Source organism: Lynx rufus, unplaced genomic scaffold, assembly GCF_022079265.1.
Source record: "Lynx rufus isolate CCGP_SWC_20201006 ecotype Redwood Valley unplaced genomic scaffold, mLynRuf1.p SCAF_23, whole genome shotgun sequence".
In the NCBI taxonomy this organism is placed as follows: domain Eukaryota; kingdom Metazoa; phylum Chordata; class Mammalia; order Carnivora; family Felidae; genus Lynx; species Lynx rufus.
In genome coordinates, this window is record NW_025814838.1 from 16,102,140 (window position 1) to 16,119,469 (window position 17,330).

The window sequence follows — 17,330 nt, forward strand, 5'->3', positions numbered from 1 at the left end:
TCTGGCTCGGGTCACGGTCTCGCAGTTTGTGGGTTCGAGCCCCACATCCCGCTCAGTGCTGTCCGCTCCGAGCCCGCTTCGGATCCTCTGCTCCCCTCTCCCTCTGCCCCTCTCCTGCTCATGCTCTGTCTCTCAAAAGTAACTAAACATTAAGAAAACACTATGGTAGTCGTTTTTGTTATCACCCCCCCCCTCAACCAACTCAGCGCACCTCAGCCTTCTTCCTGAGACAGAGCCAACCTGCTTCCCGGCTTATAGAGTTTGCTAATCCCTCCTCCTTGGTTTTACCGCCATCGATCCCCCCATCTAGAATGTCCTCGCCCTTCCTCTCTTCTGGGCAGGAGCCCTAACCCGCGGCGCCGCTGGCTTCCCTGGTGCTTCCTCCAGGCAGCCTTCTCAGATTGCCCCGCCCACTGCTCACTACTTCCATATTCCCCTCCCCTCCGCTCCTGGTCCGCTGGCAACATTGTAGCTCTGCTCGAATCTTGCCACCTCACCAAGCGTTTTCACGGGTCAAACAGCATTCTTTGGGGAGCCTGGTAAGCCTCTCCCAAGCGGTGTGACCTTGGGCAAGCTGGTTGACTTCTCTGAGCTTCGTTGGTGAAGCGGAAATAAAAAGAAACCCGTGTGTTTTAGGGCGACCGTGGAGCTCACCTGAGACATGGGAAGTGAGACACCTGTGCCCAGCACATAGTGAAGGGCTGGTAAAGATTAGTATTGATTATGATTATGATTATGATTATTATGAGTTACTACTATCCCACAATGACCCTGCAAGCTAGAAAGATGTGCAATAGTGAGCTGGGACTGGAGCCCGGTTTCGTGCCCTTCTGCTCGACTTCACCTTTTAGGGCTTCATTTCTGATAGTTTACTTTAGGCCCACCGTGATCTTTGAATCATTCTCCGATGTCTGCTTTCACCCAGCAGTGATGACAACGCCCTGTGGCTTCCGGGCCTTCGTGACTTTCGAGGGCATCCTCCTCTTGGCTGTCACACCTGAACTGCCCAGCCACCTATGGGGCGGGCAGGGCACATCCTCATTTTGCAGACGGGATAACCGAGGCTCGGAGAGGCAAAACCGCTTGCTCACGATGTCACGGCAGAAAGACTAGAAAAGCCGTCTCGGGAAGCAGCCCAGCATTTCGTCCGCTCTCCCGTGCCACCAAAAGGATCCGCCTTCCGCAGCCCCTCAACTCGTGCTTATCTGAAGCTGTCACGTCCAGAGTGGGTGTACCAATGTGCGTGGTGCCATCTACAGAGACCCTTGAGGGAGGCGGGAGACGGACGGGTGGGGGGAGTCACAGCCTCAGACGCGCTCAGCCCTGGGAAATTCTCGAGTCTTCGAGCCAGTCTCAGGGGACTCGTTCCTCTGTGCATGATCTCGGGTGGCGGGGAGGGGTGATAGCGGTGGCAGTTCTAAGTACCCAACATACTTTAGGAGAAAGTGTCCCAGAAACCAGTTGTGTTTATTTTTCATGAAACTTCCTCCCGGGACGGAGAAACCACAGCAGGGAGTTCTCCTTTCCAAGTAAACGCATTAATGCGCTTCTCCAAATCGGAACCGCGTGGGGGACAAAGAGTCACCCCAGTTCCAGCAAACTCTGGCTCATCTCATCTGGGAAGCTGCCTTATTTATTGCTCACGGTTCTTCAATCAACAAACACCCTGTAGCAGAGCCAGGGGCCCTGGCAGGGGGTGGGGGCGGTGACTGTGGTTTGCAGGTAGAATGATTTTTTTTTTCAAGTTCATTGTTATTTACTTTGAGAAAGTAACAGAAAGCCAGTGGGGGAGGGGCAGAGAGAGAAGGAGACAGAATCCCAAGCGAGCTTCGAGCTGTTGGCACACGGCCCGACGCGGGGCTCGAATTCATGAACCATGAGATCATGACCTGAGCGGAGACCAAGAGTCAGATGCTTAAAGGACTGAGCCACCTGGGTGACCCCCTTTTTTTTTTTTAACACAAAAGGAAATGTTCTCATGAAGAATATTATGAGCTGAGTTAGACCCTCCTCCCCAAAGTCCTACATTGAAACCCCGAAAGCCCCAGCACCTCCGAATGTGACTGTATCTTTAAAGAAGTAACTGAGTTACAATGAGGCCAGCCATCCAAGGTGACTTGGGTCCTTGTAAGAAGAGGAGATTGGAGCACATACACTCAGAGCGGGAAGACCAGCGAGGCACAGGGAGAAGACTGCCATCTGCAAACCCCACAGAGAAGCCTCAGGAGAAACCAGCCCCGTGGACGCCTTGATCTTGGACGTCTGGCCCCAGAATTGTGAGAAAATCCATTTCTGATGTTTAAGCCACGCAGTCTGTGAGATTTTGCCATGGCGGCTTTAGCAAATGGGTACAGACGAAATGTTCTCCTTGGCGGGCCACAGTCTCCACCGCCCCCTAGTACTCACACGTGCGTGCGTCACTCCTTTACACGGCCTCTTTTGTGCTGGTGGTGTTTGAGTGTATACCTACGGAACGGTCATTTGTGGAAGTAACACAAGTGTCTACTTTTCCCCCCCTGGATGTTTATTGTGGCGAAATACGCGAAGCCTTACATTTCTCATCGTAACCATGTTTAACTGTGCTGTTCGGGGTATTAGATCCATTCATGATGTTGTGCTGCGATCACCACCATCCATCTCCAGAACTCTCTCATCTTGTGAACTTGCAACTCTGGACCCGTGCAACGCGAACACCCCATTCTCCCCCCTTGTCCCCAGCTCCTCGAGATTGCGACCACCGTTTTATGTTGTGGCTCTGCGAACGTGGGTGCTCCAAAGATCTCCCGTAAGTGGGATCATATAGTGTTTGTCTTTCTCTGACTGGCTTGTTTCACTTAACTTTTTGTCCCTAAGTTTCATCCATACTGTAGCCTGGGTCAGAACTTCCTTTTTGAAGGGTGAATAATATTCCATTGTGTGTGTGCATCACGCTTCGCTTATTTACTCACTCATCGGTGAACAGGGGTTGCATCTACACCTTAGCTGCTATGAACATGGGGACACAAATATCTCTCTGAGACCCTGCTCGCAGCTTTTTTTAGGGGTAGATGCATCCATTTCTGACGTTTACGCCGCACAATCTGTGAGATTTTGCTAAGGCGGCTTTAGCAAACGGATACAGACGAAATGTTCTCCTTGGCGGGCCAGACTCCACCTCCCCCTCGTCCCCCCCCCCCCCCCCCGCTAAAAGTAGCTACTTAGTTTTTCTTCATAGGTACACACTCAAACACCTCCAGCAGAAATGGAGTTGCTGGAGCACGTGATGATTCCACTTCTAATTTCTTCTGGAAATTACCGTACTTCTGTGCACGATCGCTGTCCCCTCTGAGAGTCCTGCCACTGAGGCAAAGGGTTCCACCTTCTTGTGTCCTCAGTAACAGTTCTTTCTAGTGGCCGTTGTTATAGCAGCCATCCCAACAGGCGTGAGGTGATACCTCCGTGTGGTCTGGATTTGCGTTTCCTTAACGGTTAGCAAGGCTGAGCCCTTTTGCATGGGCTTATGGTTCGTTTGTATATGCTCTTTGGAGAAAGGGCCGTTTATTCTTTGCCCATTTTGGGTCAGGCTGTTGGTTGTTTTGTTGCCGATCTATGATTTACAAGTATGTTCGCCCATTCTATGGGTTGCTTCTGTACCCTGTTGATCGTGTCTTTTACAATTGAGGCATGACTGTGTGTGTGTGTGTGTGTGTGTGTGTGTGTGTGTGTGTGAGACGTCCACTTGTCTATATTTTCTTTTGTTGCCTGTGCCTTTGGTGTCACATCCAAGAAATCATTGTCAAATATAATGTCGTGAAGCGTTTGCCCTCTGTTTTCTTCCAAGAGTTTAATGGTTTTAAGTCTTTACATTTAGGTCTCTGGTAACATTTTGAGTTACTTTCTTGTATATGGTGTGAGGTAAGGGTCCAGCTTCACTCTCTGGCATGCAGATATCCAGTTTTCCCAGCACTATGTTGAAAAGACTGTCCTTTCCCCATTGAACGGTCTTGGAAACCCTCATCAACAATCATTTGACCAGGGGGGCCTGGGTGGCTCAGTCGGTTTGAGCATCCGACTTCGGCTCAGGTCATGATCTCACAGTGGTTGGTGAGTTCGAGCCCCAAGTCGGGCTCTGTGCTGACAGCTCAGAGCCTGGAGCCTACTTCTGCTTCTGTGTGTCCCTCTCTCTCTGCCCCTAACCCACTTGCATTCTGTCTCTGTCTCTCTCAAAAATAAAAATAAAACATTTAAAAAAATCATTTGATCATATATGTGAGGGTCTATTTCTAAGCACCCTATTTTGTTTTTTTAATTTTTATGGGTTTTTTCCCCAAATCTTTAAATGTTTGTTTGTTTTTGAGAGAGAGAGAGAGAGAGAGAGAGAGAGAGAGAGAGAGAGACAACCCGAAGCAGGCTCCAGGCTCCAAGCTGTTAAGCACAGAGCCCGACGTGGGGCTCAAACTCACATGACTGGCGAGATCATGACCTCAACTGAGGTCAGACGCTTACCCAGTTGAGCCACCCAGGTGCCCCAACACCCTATTGTATTCTATTGGTCTATTTGTCTGCCTTTATGCCCAGGATCACATTTTGGTTACTGGAGCTTTGTAGCCAGCTTTGAAATGAAGAAGTATGAGTCCTTCAGCTTTTTTTTTTTCAAGATTGTTTTGACTATTTGGGGGCCCTTGAGATTCCATATGAATTTTAGCATGGATTTTTCTATTTCTGCCAAAAAACAAACCAATACACTGGGATTTTGATAAGGGACTGCATTGAATCTGTAGATCACTTTGCATAATATTGACATCGTAATACGATTAAGTCTTCCACTTCATGAAAATGGACTGTACTTCCATTTATCTGTGTACTTTTTAAAATGTATATTTATTTTTGAGAGAGAGAGAGAGAGAGAGCACACATGCGTGCAAACGGGGGAGGGGCACAGAGAGAGAGACAGAGAATCTGAAGCAGACTCTGCACTGACAGCAGCAAGGGTGTGGAGCTCAAACCCACGAACCTCAAGACCATGACCTGATCAAACCGAAGTCAGACACTCAACTGATTGAGCCACCCAGGCTCCCTATTTATGTACTCTTTAACTTCTTTCAGCAATGTCTTATAGTTTTCATTGTACAAGCCTTTTGTTTCCTTGGTTAATTCCCAAGTATTTTATTCCTTTTGACACCATTATAAATGGAATTATTTTCTTAATTTCTCTTTTGGACTGTTCATTGTTAGTGTATAGAAATGCAACTGACTTTTGTGTGTTGGTTTTGTATTTTGCTACTTTGCTGAATTCATTTATTCTAAGTGTGTGTGTGGGGTGTGTGTGTGTAATCTTCAGGGTTTTCTATGTATAAGTTCATATCATCTACATAAAAGAGATCATTTTACTTCTTCCTTTCCAATTTGGATGCCTTTTATTTTGTTTTTCTTGCCTGATCTGGTTAGAACTTCCAGTATTATGTTGAACAGAAGCGGCACGAGTGGGTAGGTATCCTTGCCTTTTTCTCATCTTAGAGGAAGAGCATTTGGTCTTTCACTGCTGAGTGTAATGTTTGCTATGGGTTTTTCATGTATAGTTTTTATTGTGTTGAGGTAGTTCTCGGCTATTCCTGATTTGTTGGATGTTTTTATCAAGGAATAAAAGGCAGGGGAAGGGTGGGGAATTTTGCCAAATGCTTTTTCTGCATAAAATGAGATGATCACATGACTTTCTCCCCCATCATTCTATTAGTGGGCCATATTATATTGATCAATTTTTATATGTTGAACTATCCTTGCAATCCAGAAGTAAATCCCACTGGGTCATAGTATATAGTCCTTTTAATATGTTGCTGAATTTGGTTTGCTAGTGTTTTGTTGAGGATTTTTGCATCGCTGTTCAAAAGGGTTATTTGTCATTTTCTTGAAGCGCCTTTGGCTTTGGTATCAGGGTAATGCTGACTTCAAGGAATAAATTTGCCTGACAGTGTTCCCTCCTCTTGCCTATCTTAGAGAAGTTTGAGAAGGATTGGTGTTAGTTCTTTAAATGTTTGGTATAATTCACCAGTGAATCCGTCAGGTCTAAGAGCTTTCTTTGTGGAGAAATTTTTTGATTGAATCTCCTTACTTGTTATAGATCTATTCGGATTTTCTGCTTCTTCGGTACTAGTCTTGGTGGGTCTTGTGTTTCTAGGAATTTGTCCATGTTATCGAGGTTGTCCAATATGTTGGCATACATTTGTTCACAGTACTCTCTTATAATCCTTTTTATTTCTGTAGGATTGATAGTAATGCCCCATTGTCATTTCTGATTTTAGTGATTTCAATCTTCTTGCTTTCTTAACCCATCCAGCTAATGTTTTGTTAATTTTGTTGATGTTTCCAAAGAACCAAATTGGGTTTCATTGACTTTCTCGGTCACTGTTCTTTTCTCTCTTTTGTTATCTCTGCTCTAATTTTTATTATTTTCTTCTTTCTTCTAGCTTTGGATTTAGTTTGCTCTCTTTTTTCTAAGTTCCTTAAGTTATAAAGTTAGGCTGTTGACTTGAGATCTTTCTTGTTTTGTTTTGTTTTGTTTTTGAGAGAGAGAGAGGGAGTGAGGGAGGGAGAGAGAGAGAACTTGTGCACAAGGTGGGGCACGGGGGGAAGAAAGAGAGAATCTTAAGCAGGTCTCACACCTAGCATGGAGCCCACTGCAGGCCTGGGGCCTGACGTCACGACCACAAGATCATGACCTGAGCCGAAATCAAGAGTCAGACACTTCATTGACTGAGCCACCCAGGTGCCCCTTTCTTGTTTTTTAATGTAAACATTTATAGCTGTGAATTTCCCTCTTCATTCTGCTTTCACTGTATAAGTGTTGGTAGGAATTACTCCCGAGTCTCCACCTCCCACGACTGCAAATGTACCATCTTCAACATGCTCTCTCACTCCACTCGTTGGAGCGAGCTATTTTAAGAACCACCATTCATTTGTGTCTCTGTGTCCTTCGGTTCCAGAACATTTTCTTGTGTTATCTTTTTGGTAATTTCCTCTCTTGGCTTTCTCAGTTCTCTTTCTGGAACCCCTTCTCTTCAGATGTTGGTCATCCAGCATCGACCCTCTCATGAGTTTGCCCTTTCCCTCCTGTTTTCTGCCTCCTTTCTTGCCAATTCTCCGGTCTCTCCTTTCCCTACCCTGCCAGTCAGTCACCATCTATTAGCTTTCATCTTCCAAAAATGTGTTTGTTTCTCTTGTCTATTTTTATCTCCTTTCCATTCTCTTTCTCTGTTCCCCTCACCTCTTTTTTTTTTTTTTTTTTGGTCTGTTCCTGTATATGTATGCAGTACATGTAAACGTATATGTATGCAGTATGCAGATAAAGTGATAAAGCCCATTCCCAGAGACCTCCCTAGAAGGAGAATGGTTAAGGCCCACCTGTCTCATGTACCTGCTCCGATTTTCTGTCCCCAGAATGTCTCTTATTCTATCCAGAAAGCAGAATGGTGGAAATAATAGAAACAGGTAGAGTGAGGGCACTCCGAATCCTAACCCCCAGTACTTGTGAATTTGATCTTATTTGGAAATAGGTGCTTTAAAAAAATTTTTTTTTAATGTTTATTTATTTTTGAGACAGAGAGAGTGCAAGCGGGGGAGGAGCAGAGAGAGAAGGAGTCACAGAATCTGAAGCAGGCTCCAGGCTCTGAGCCATCAGCCCAGAGCCCAACACGAGGCTTGAACTCACGGACCGTGGGATCGTGACCTGAGCTGAAGTCGGACGCTTAACCGACTGAGCCACCCAGGCGCCTCTGGAAATATGATTTTTGTAGATGTAATGAAGGATCTCCAGGTAGGCTTAGCTTAAAGGGGCAGTGGGCCCGAAACCCAGTGACAGGACAGGAAGAGAGAAAGGACAGGAAGGATGTGAAAACACACAGTCACAGGGGAGACGGCCACATAGAGATGGAAGCACAGGTGTGATGCCTCCATGAGCCAAGGAACACCCAGGATTGGTGGCAACCACCAGACCCTGGAGGAGGCAGGGAAAGAGTCTCCCCTAGAGCCTTCGGAGGGAGCATGGTCCAGCCGTCACCTTGCTTTTAGACTTCCGGCTGCCAGAAATGTGAGAGAATCAATGTCTATTGTTATTACCCACCCAGCCCTAGAAACTAAAGACAGAGCTGGATTCAAATTCATGTGCCCTTAAACAACTCACTCCACCACTCAAGGACACCTTGCTTCCCACCCCCACCGCCCAGAATGGAAATGGAGACAAGAATATCTCTCTCCCAGCACCACAGAATTCCCTAGAGGGCTTTTGAAAGCCCAACCCTGAACTTTCTGGATCTGGGAATCTGCCGATGGTGCTGGTCTCAGGACCACGGCTGTGGAGGACCCCAGAGCTGGGCCAATTAGAAAAAAACAAACGGCAGAAAACTGAAACCAGGAAGAGCTGAGTGAAGGGAGGGGAGCAGAGACGCAGGGAAGCCAGTGGGTTGTGTGTTGGGAGGGAGTTAGCAGGGGAATCAGAAGAGTGGCTTTCATTCGGAGCCGGCTTCGGGCCCAGAGGACACTGGCCCTGTCTGGAACCCTCTTTGGTTCATACAACTGGGGCACGCGGTCCTCCTGGCGTCTAGGTGGCGGAGGCAGGGGACTCGGTTAAACATCCTTCGGTGCCCAGGACAGCCCCACCACAGAGGATGCCCTGGCCCTGGATGTCAGTAAACACAGCAGCATAGATCAACGGTTCTGTTGACGGGTGGGCCCCAGCATCCGGGTGATTGTTGCGGGCAGCCATGGTGAGACCCACTGGTGGAGACAGTCGAGAGCGGTATTTATCCACAGATCCCACAGGGACCTTGTTAAAATGCGGATTCGAACTCGAGGGCGGGGCGTCTGGGGCAGGAACCGAGGTTCTGTGTTTCCAACAAGCTCACGTGTGATATGGGCTGCCTTGGTGGGGGTGGGGGTGGGGGTGGGGGTGGGGGTGGGGTGTCCCTGGCATCTCAGAGGTTTTTCTACATCTCTTCTCTGCCCTTTGAGATGTAAATCTACCCCCCGGAGATCTCTTTCTTCCAACACCAGGGGAGCCATCTCTCTGAAGCTCAAACATGGAGAGGAAGTTCTCTCCCAGTCCTGGAGGAAGGTTAAGGGCCCAACTCTGTAGGCACCTCCCACCCAGCTGCACCCCTGCCTCCTGGCACAGGGACAGCGGCCCCGTTGGCTTCCTCTCCAGCCAAGTGTGAAAGTCCAATCACCCAGACGGGCCTCCTTCCCTCCCCTCTGCGCCTTTCCCTTAGCCAAAGCCTTTCATTTCAGCCAAGTCCAGTCAAGTTCACGCAGGGCCCTTTTCCTGATTGCAATAGCAGAACTGAATAAATTTGTCCTCTCCACGTTGTTAACCGGCTTCCGGCTGTGCTGGTCTCTGACTCAGGGTTCCAGGGACTCAAGCGCATAAGTAAGCCCCGTCTCCTCCACTGCCCCTTCTCTGCCTCCCCCTGTCCCCCCACTGCTGGGGGCTCGGGACCTGCCTGTGGTCCTGGCTGGTCAGCCACCTGTGCGGAGAGCAGCGGGGAGGTGCGGAGGCATCCGGAGGCCAGCACCCTCAGCGCAGCCCGGCCCCGTAAAGGCCCCACTTCTGGAGAACTTGCTCCCAACCACAGGATCTCCGCTCCCACCCGGCTCTGTCTTGACCCCACCGAATCGTCTAGCTCTCCCGGTGACTTCTGATGCCAGACCCTTGCAGATGCACCCTCGTGCCTCTCAGACCACACACCATGGCCTTGAAGGCTTGTGTCTGGCCTGTGCCCAAACCCCAGCCAGGAGAGGCAGCAGCCCAGACAGAGCCCCAGCTCTCGGTTTCAGGCTGAGTACAGGTGCTGGAGGCCGAGCTGAGACCAAGAACCTTAGAAGCGATGTCCTGGGTCTCCAGCCTCAGGAAACCCCCTAAAACTCCCAGCAGGCAACAGCGGAGGCCCCACAGACCTCCCTCCCTCTCGACTTGGGAGTGTGGTTTCCCTCCTGGCAGCTCCCCAGCCTCCTCCCTCCGGGGCGTGGAAGCTGGGAGGAGGCCCCGGGAGGCGAGGCGGTCAGTTCCTTCTTGGAACTTGCGTGGCTGCACAGAGAGAGACCGAGAAACCACCTGCAGGCGTGCTCAGACCTGGGAAGGGTTCCTCTGAGCCTGGAGGGCGGAGGGCCCCCTGTGCTGGGAGGGGGCATGGGGACACACTTATGAGGCGTGGGCCACGACCCCTCTCCAGGATGGAGAATATTTGAAATCCAGAAAGGAAAATGGAACTGTGCTATCGGAAGGCGGGACGATGGCTCCCCTGAGGGAGGGGCCAGAGGGCTGGGTGCTCAGCTTGGGAAAATGCATGAAGTTGACCTTTTTTTTTTTTTTTAAATTAATTAATTTTTAATGTTTATTTTTGAGAGAGAGAAAGCGTGAGCAGTGAGGGGCAGAGAGAGACAGGGAGACACAGAATCCGAAACAGGCTCCTCCAGGCTCCGCGGGGTCAGCACAGAGCCCGACGCGGGGCTCGAACCCACAGACTGTGGGATCGTGACCTGAGCCGAAGTCGGACGCGAGCCGCCCAGGCGTCCCGACCTTTTCGGTTTTGCACTTTTTTGTATGTATGCTACGTTACGCTTTCACAGATTTCTTTTGCACTTCGGTAAGGCTTTGGAGAACAGTCTGGCAGTTCCCGAGAAGGTCCTGGAAAGAGATCCTGAGACAAGGATTCGGGGAGACGTAATTTCTCTAGGAAGGAATCCCAGAAGGGGAAGGAAGCCACAACAGGCGAAGACCAACCGGGGGTCAGTCCCACCCCAAGGCCAGCGGACCAGGGGTTTATCCTTCAGCCCGGGCCTGCCCTGGAACATTCGCCCCCTCCCTGTCATCTGCACGGGCTGAGAGCGCACGGGCCAGGAGCCCCAGGAGCTTGCGGTGGGGCACTGGGTGCCCCAAGGGGCACAGGAGGGCAGCCGCCTCCGCCCCGCCTCTGAGAGCCCTGAGGAGCCGTGGAACCCTGGGCGAGCCCTGTCCCACAGGCCACAGTGCCCTTATCTGGAAAGTCCACAGAGGGACCAGTAAGGGCAGTGTTTTCAGCCTGAGTATCGTGCCCCTGAGGTGGGGGGGGGGGGAGACCCCGGGCCGTGTCTGCAGACATATTCAATTGTCCCCTCAACTGGGTAGGGGCACGTCGCGGGAGGAGGACAGGGGTGCTGGTACACATCCTCCAGGGCACAGGACAGAATTCTGGGACAAAGTTGTCCGGCCCGATGTGACCACAGCATCACAGTTGACCACCCCCAGGCTAGGGGGAAGCTACAAGCCATCTCCAGCTGGAACACGCAAAACCCCAAGTGCATCCACAGCAGGTTGACGCTAACCTCACGCTGGTCGGGAGTGACTGTCCCCTCCCCCTGCTGAGGTCCCGGCTGTCCTTCTGAGGCTCCAACACCGCTGTGGACCTTTCCCGCCCCCACCCTCGCAACACCGGGGCTCCCCCAGTGGTCAGTGGGGGCTGAAACCAGGACCGTTGCCGGGGCCTGGGGATCGGCCTGGGGGCCCTGACGCCTGAGAACCTGCATTTTGAGGCGGCGTGATTTGGAGGTAAGCGCAGGACTTGAGGTCACACACACCCGGACTCACGGCCACTCTGCCAGCGGAGCCTTGGCCAACCTGCTTTACCTCTCTACAAAGCAGCCCTTGTATTTGGAGAGTCTGCCCTTGGACCAGGACTCGCATGGAGACCGCTGTTTTGTTGTTGGTGGTGTTGTTGTTGTTGTTTGTGGTCAGCATCTTAATACCGAAGCTCCCTCTCCCTGCGTGGCAGTCCCCAGGATCTCTGATCAGGCCCTTTCTGCCCAGCCCTGGAGACTGGATGGCTGCCTGTATCTTTAACTTGGGGCACAGAGCAAACATTTTAAGTCAAACCATCCCAAACGTAACCCGCACGGTGGATGGATATCCATTTAGCCATTTACGCACGGCACGGTGTGGGAGAGAAGACGGAGGGATGGCCGCTCTAACAAAGACCGGTAGAGGCGTGTTTCTCTCTCCTGTAAAAGTACACATGTAAGCCATTCGGAGTAAGTCCTGTGGCTCTGTGACTCAGAAACCAGGCTCCCTCTCTTGTTCGGCTTTCTCGGCTTTGCTCATGGCTCCCACCTCGTGGTCCAAAGCGGCTGCCGCAGCTCCTGTCGCCACGACCGTATTCCATCAGGGGGAAAGACATAACCCGGGACCACACTAACCGCAGGGGAGGCCAACGAAAGCAGTCATTAGCTGACTGGGGGAGCAGGAGGCAGCGAAAAATTCGCTTTCGGTGGAAGAAGGGATCGGGGTCAGCTAGTACTTTTTGCCACAGCTAACAGAAGGACAGAATAATTTCACCTGCGTGGCTAGGTGAACACACTAATCGAGTGGGGTGGGGAGAAGCCCCCCACGCCCCCCAAAACCCCGGCAGGCTGACGGGCGAGGGGCTGGAGTGAGGAACGCGCGCCTTTGGCAAAACGGTCCATATTTTCGCGTTGTCGGCCGACACGCGCTGGGTGTGTAGGGCAGGAGGAAGCGGAGAAAGGCCTTGCTGCTCCCAGCTGACACGACCATCAGCGTGTCGCACACCCTCAGTCCCTCCGCCTCTGCTTACGGAACGTCTCTTGCTCACCGGCCCCGCCACGGAGGGGAAAACAAACCCAGCCTGACCCCAAAAGACTCTCACGATGAGTTGGCACTGTCCACAAGCCACGTGGGAAAGTCCTTCGGTTAGAGTCGCGACTGCCCCAGCGTGGGGGATGGGGGAGGGGGAGAGTGGGCGGGGTCCGCGCATCCTTTATCAGCACCTGCTGCCTGAGCTCACCGCCCCCCCCTGCCTTCCGGCCACATCCCTGCCCCTCTTTTATGACCGAGAGTGTGGGCCGGCACCCCGGGCCTCCCCTGCAGGCAGTGGGGACCCCTCCCTCTGAAAGCGGCCAAGGAGGGAGGGTGGCTGGTCGAGTGGAATACCACCCGGGTGGCTTGGAGACCACGTAGGGGTCCGACTCACCCCGGGTTGCTGCAGTCATCTTGGGTTTAGCAACCACAAGTCCTGCACCGCAAGTCCACAACCCCTTGGGTCTGGGCAGACTGGGAGGGTTGGTCACGCCGGAACCCTGACCCTGTCCTGTCCCCTCTCCCCGCCCCCCCCCCCCCAAACTGTCTCTCAACAACCTGGCCGCGCATCGGCATCATCTAGAGGGACTTGCAAAAAAATGCCGCTGCCCGAGTCCCACCTCGGACGGGTTCATTCAGAGTCTCCGGGGTGGGGCGGGGCGCGGGTCTGGTGAAAAAGTCTCCAGAAGATTCTAATGTGCAGCTGGGGTTCGGAGCTCCTGGGTCTGTGCCGAGTTCATTTGGGGATAGATGTTTTTTCCCTTCCAGATCAGGTGGGAGCTGAGGAGGGGTGAAGGAGGAGCCCTGGCCTGGGGTTCGTCGGTCATTCATTCGTTCACCGCTTGTATAGACAGTGACCATCAGGGGTCAGGCCCTGTCCTGGGGCTGGAGATGCGGGCTGGGGAAGAGGGCGGTGAGGACCCATGTTCAGTGTCGTGGGGACCAGGCCGTTAGCAAAGAGTTCACCTGGATACGTGCCGAGGAAGATGCTCTGTTCAGCCATGTGTCCAGGGAGTGGGGACCAGGGGCTGCGGCTGCCCAGATGCGGTGTTGTTTCCCTTGGGCTGACGTCACAAACCGCCACAGACCGGGGGGCTTAGACAACACGGATTTATTCTCTCCCAGTCTAGGCACTGGAGGCTAAAGCCAAGGGTCCCCGTGGCGGCTCTGGAGGGGACGCTGTCCCACACCTCTGTCCCAACTTCTGGGGCCTGCCGTGGATCCGTGGCGCTCCTTGGCTCGTAAACACACGACCTCCACCTCCGTGTCCACACGGCCTTCTCCGTGTCGCTCCGTGTCTCCACCTGCTTCTCTTCCCTCTGTGTCCTCTCTTCTTCTAAGGATGCCGGTCCCTGGATTTAGGGCCCACCCACATAATCCAGGATGGTCTCCTTTTCAGACCCTTCATGACATCCACAAAAACCCTTTTCCCAAATAAGGTCACGTTCTCAGGCTCCGGGACTTAGGACGTGGACACGTCTTTTCAGGGACGACAACTCAACCTCCTCCAGGTATGGGCGGGCAGGGAAGGCCCCTGCGGACGTGTTCTGGTGGGAAACATCCTGAAGCCAATGCCAGAGCGAAGATGGCGGGGGGGGGCGGGAATCACAGGAAACGCTGCTGGGGACAGGGGAGTGAGGCAAGGGACAGAAGGGACCAGTTTGGGGTACACTATTGAGCAGATAACCCCCGTGGGCACCTGGGGCTCAGTCCCACCAGGGGGCCCCCAGGAACCCACCCGCCTGCAGGTAAGGACGTGGGGCATCAACACACCAGGTCCTACAAGTCACTGGTGGGGACTTTACCAACCCCCACCCCGCCACTGGGCCTAGCAGCTTCCGGAGGACAGAGGGCACCCCCAAGCAGATCATGGAGGCCGCAGAAATGACGTTTGAGCCGCGGCCCCGGAGGATGCGACAGGGCCGTGTGACAAGTGTGCCAGAGCACGTGGAGGGAGGGCATGCCAGGCAGAGGAGACGGCAAGGGCAACCCTCCCCTCTCCCCCATCTGGGGCAAGAGCAAGCTCCCTGCGTTCCCAGGACGGCAAGGGTGCTGGGTGGCCGCCTGGAGCCCGACGATGGGGGAGTTTCCGGGGCCCATCGCACAGAGTCAAGAGCTGAGATTTGATCCTGAATCCTGCCGAGGGGAAGCCTTTGGAGAGGGTTAAGTGGGAGTCCAGCAGGATCTGGTTACCGTTTGACAACAGTCTTATCCAGGATTTCAGGGAGTGGCAGGCAAGGGCGAAACGGAGCAATTGAGCCGGGAGGGCCGGGCTCTGTGTCATCCAGCTTCTCATCTGAAAAGGGAGGCCCCCTAGCTGGGCCTCGTCCCTTCAGAAGGGCGCATGGTGACGCTGAGGAGATCCCCGAGAAGTCCCGTGGGCACAGCGGGGTGCGGGGGTCCTGACGCAGGCACCTCAGGCGGAAGTGGCCGTGCCTGGACCCATCAAGTTCAAGGGGAGGCCTTTCTCCAGGTCTCTGCTAACGGCTGAATTTTTCCCAAAGTGAATCGAGCTAAAGCTGTAAATTCTGAGTGCCGTGTCCTGGAGGCAGATAGCCCAACCGAGTCTGAGAAGTGAAGACGAGTCTTTGAGGCACCTTGGCCGTGTCCAACCAGCCCTGGGGGTCCGGGCTCTGGGAGGCAGGGGCTGTGGCCGACAGCTCTGCGTCCCTGCCTCGGCACTCACAGCTGACCGTGAGGAAAGCTGACTTGAATTCCGAGCCCCCAGGAGCGTGGTGTCTCCAGATGGAATCTGAGTGCGGCCGTGGTTCAGTTAACGCCCCCCATCCGGACATGCCCGGACCCCAGCTGCCTGTGGTCCCGTCTTGTCCACGGCGCTCCTCCCCAACTATAGCCAAGAACCCCGAGCGCGGCTACAAGTGTCCAGGAACTGTGGATACTCGTTGAGCGAGGGTCTGCTCCGTGCCCGGCATCGTGTGAAGCACTTTACCCGAGGAAGGGTGGTTACAGTTCCCGCTGCAGAGTCCAGGAGACAGAAACCCGGGGAGGCGGATGCACCTTGTAGCTTGCCCCCTCGCCCCCTACTTTGTGCTCCTGGCAGGTCCCCGTGGCGAGGCTGCCCGGGCCTCCGTATACTGCCCGTGGCGCTAAAGTGCCAAGGCGCCTGGGCCGGGGACCGATTTTGTCACCGTGCCACGTGGTGCTCCCCCGTTCCTCCCGGCCCCCAGGTTCGGGCTGAGTCAGATTCACCAGACCGGAACCCTCTGTCCTCCCCAGTTAGCCTCATCGCTGATGCCCCTCCTGCACACAGATGATCTGTTTCCCCCGTGGGGTGGGATACCCTGGGTCCCCACCAGGAGAGCCAGCTTTCAGAGCTGGGGGTCCTGTCTCTCCCAGGGCCCCTCAGCCCCTCTGGAAATGAGGCTGACAGGTCCGAGGGCCCTGAACACCACCACCCGCTAAGAGTCCTCGAGTGACAGGCACGTCGGGATACATATAGATTGGGAGGGGGCGGGTACGACCCACTTCTGTCCCTGGCAGCTTCAGTCCCCGCTAATGTGGCTTGTATGTCGACGAAGGAAGGCGCTGAGCGGCCACTGACACACTTAGGGTCATTCCGAGCCCAGCTAGCGGGTGGCTGACGTGGGGTGACGTACCCGCCTTCAGTGCATTCGATGCGGGGTGGGCAGCAGAGTTCGAGAAGGTCACCTGGAATAGGGTGGGCCTTCAACCCAATATGACTGGTGTCCTTATAAAAGGGAAATTTGGAGGCGCCTGGGTGGCTCAGTCTAAGTGTCTGACTTCAAATCATGGTCTCGCGGTTTGTGAGTTCGAGCCCCGCGTCGGGCTCTGTGCTGACGGCTCGGAGCCTGGAGCCCGTTTCGGATTCTGTGTCTCCCTCTCTCTCTCCTCCTCCCCCACTCATGCTCTGTCTCTGTCTCTTTCTCAAAAATAAACAGTGCACAAAATTTTTTTTTGGAAAGGGGGGAAATTTGGACACAGACATGCACACAGAGAATGCCAGGTGAAGGTCGGTCACGGTGCCAGAAAAGTATCGGAAGTTGGGAGAGAGGGCCCGGAACGGATCCTCGCCTGGTGCCTTTGGAGAGACAAGCAGGCCTGGCAACGCCTTGACCTTGGACTTCTGGCCTCCAGAACTGTGAGAAAAACATTTTTTTTCTGTCGTCTAAGCTACTCAACTTGGGGTACTTTATCATGGCGGCCCTAGGACGTGAATACACTTTCCGCGGGATTTTGCCTAATAACACATGCCTGCACAGCCTTCCTTCTGGAAGCACGCTCCCGCCTTCCTCCCTGGGGACGCTGCCTGCTGCCTCCTGTTCTCACGAGTCCTTGTCACAGGGTGGGGTCCGCTCCTGGGCGATACGACCTTTCAGGAGCGATGGCAAACTTAACAGGTCAGAGAACGTGAATGAACAAACTCGTGGCTGGGTGGGGTGAGCCCCGTCTAAAGGGGGACAGTCCCTGCTCAGCTCCTGCCACGGGGGACACGGGCTCCGTGTTGCCTGAACTCGCAGTTTCTCGAGAGGAACCAGAAACGTGGATTTCCGAAACAAATGGTGACATCCGATCTTTGAATGTTGGCAGGCGACGCCCCTTTCTTTCGTCCTTTTCACCTCCTTGGGTCCAGCTCCAACACGTCTGGAGATCAGATCTGGCCCCGCTTGGCAACCTCCGGTCGAGACTGCACACCCCAGCCTTGGGTGACGGGACGGGCTGCGGGCAGGACGCGGGACACGTGAGGCTCTGCTGC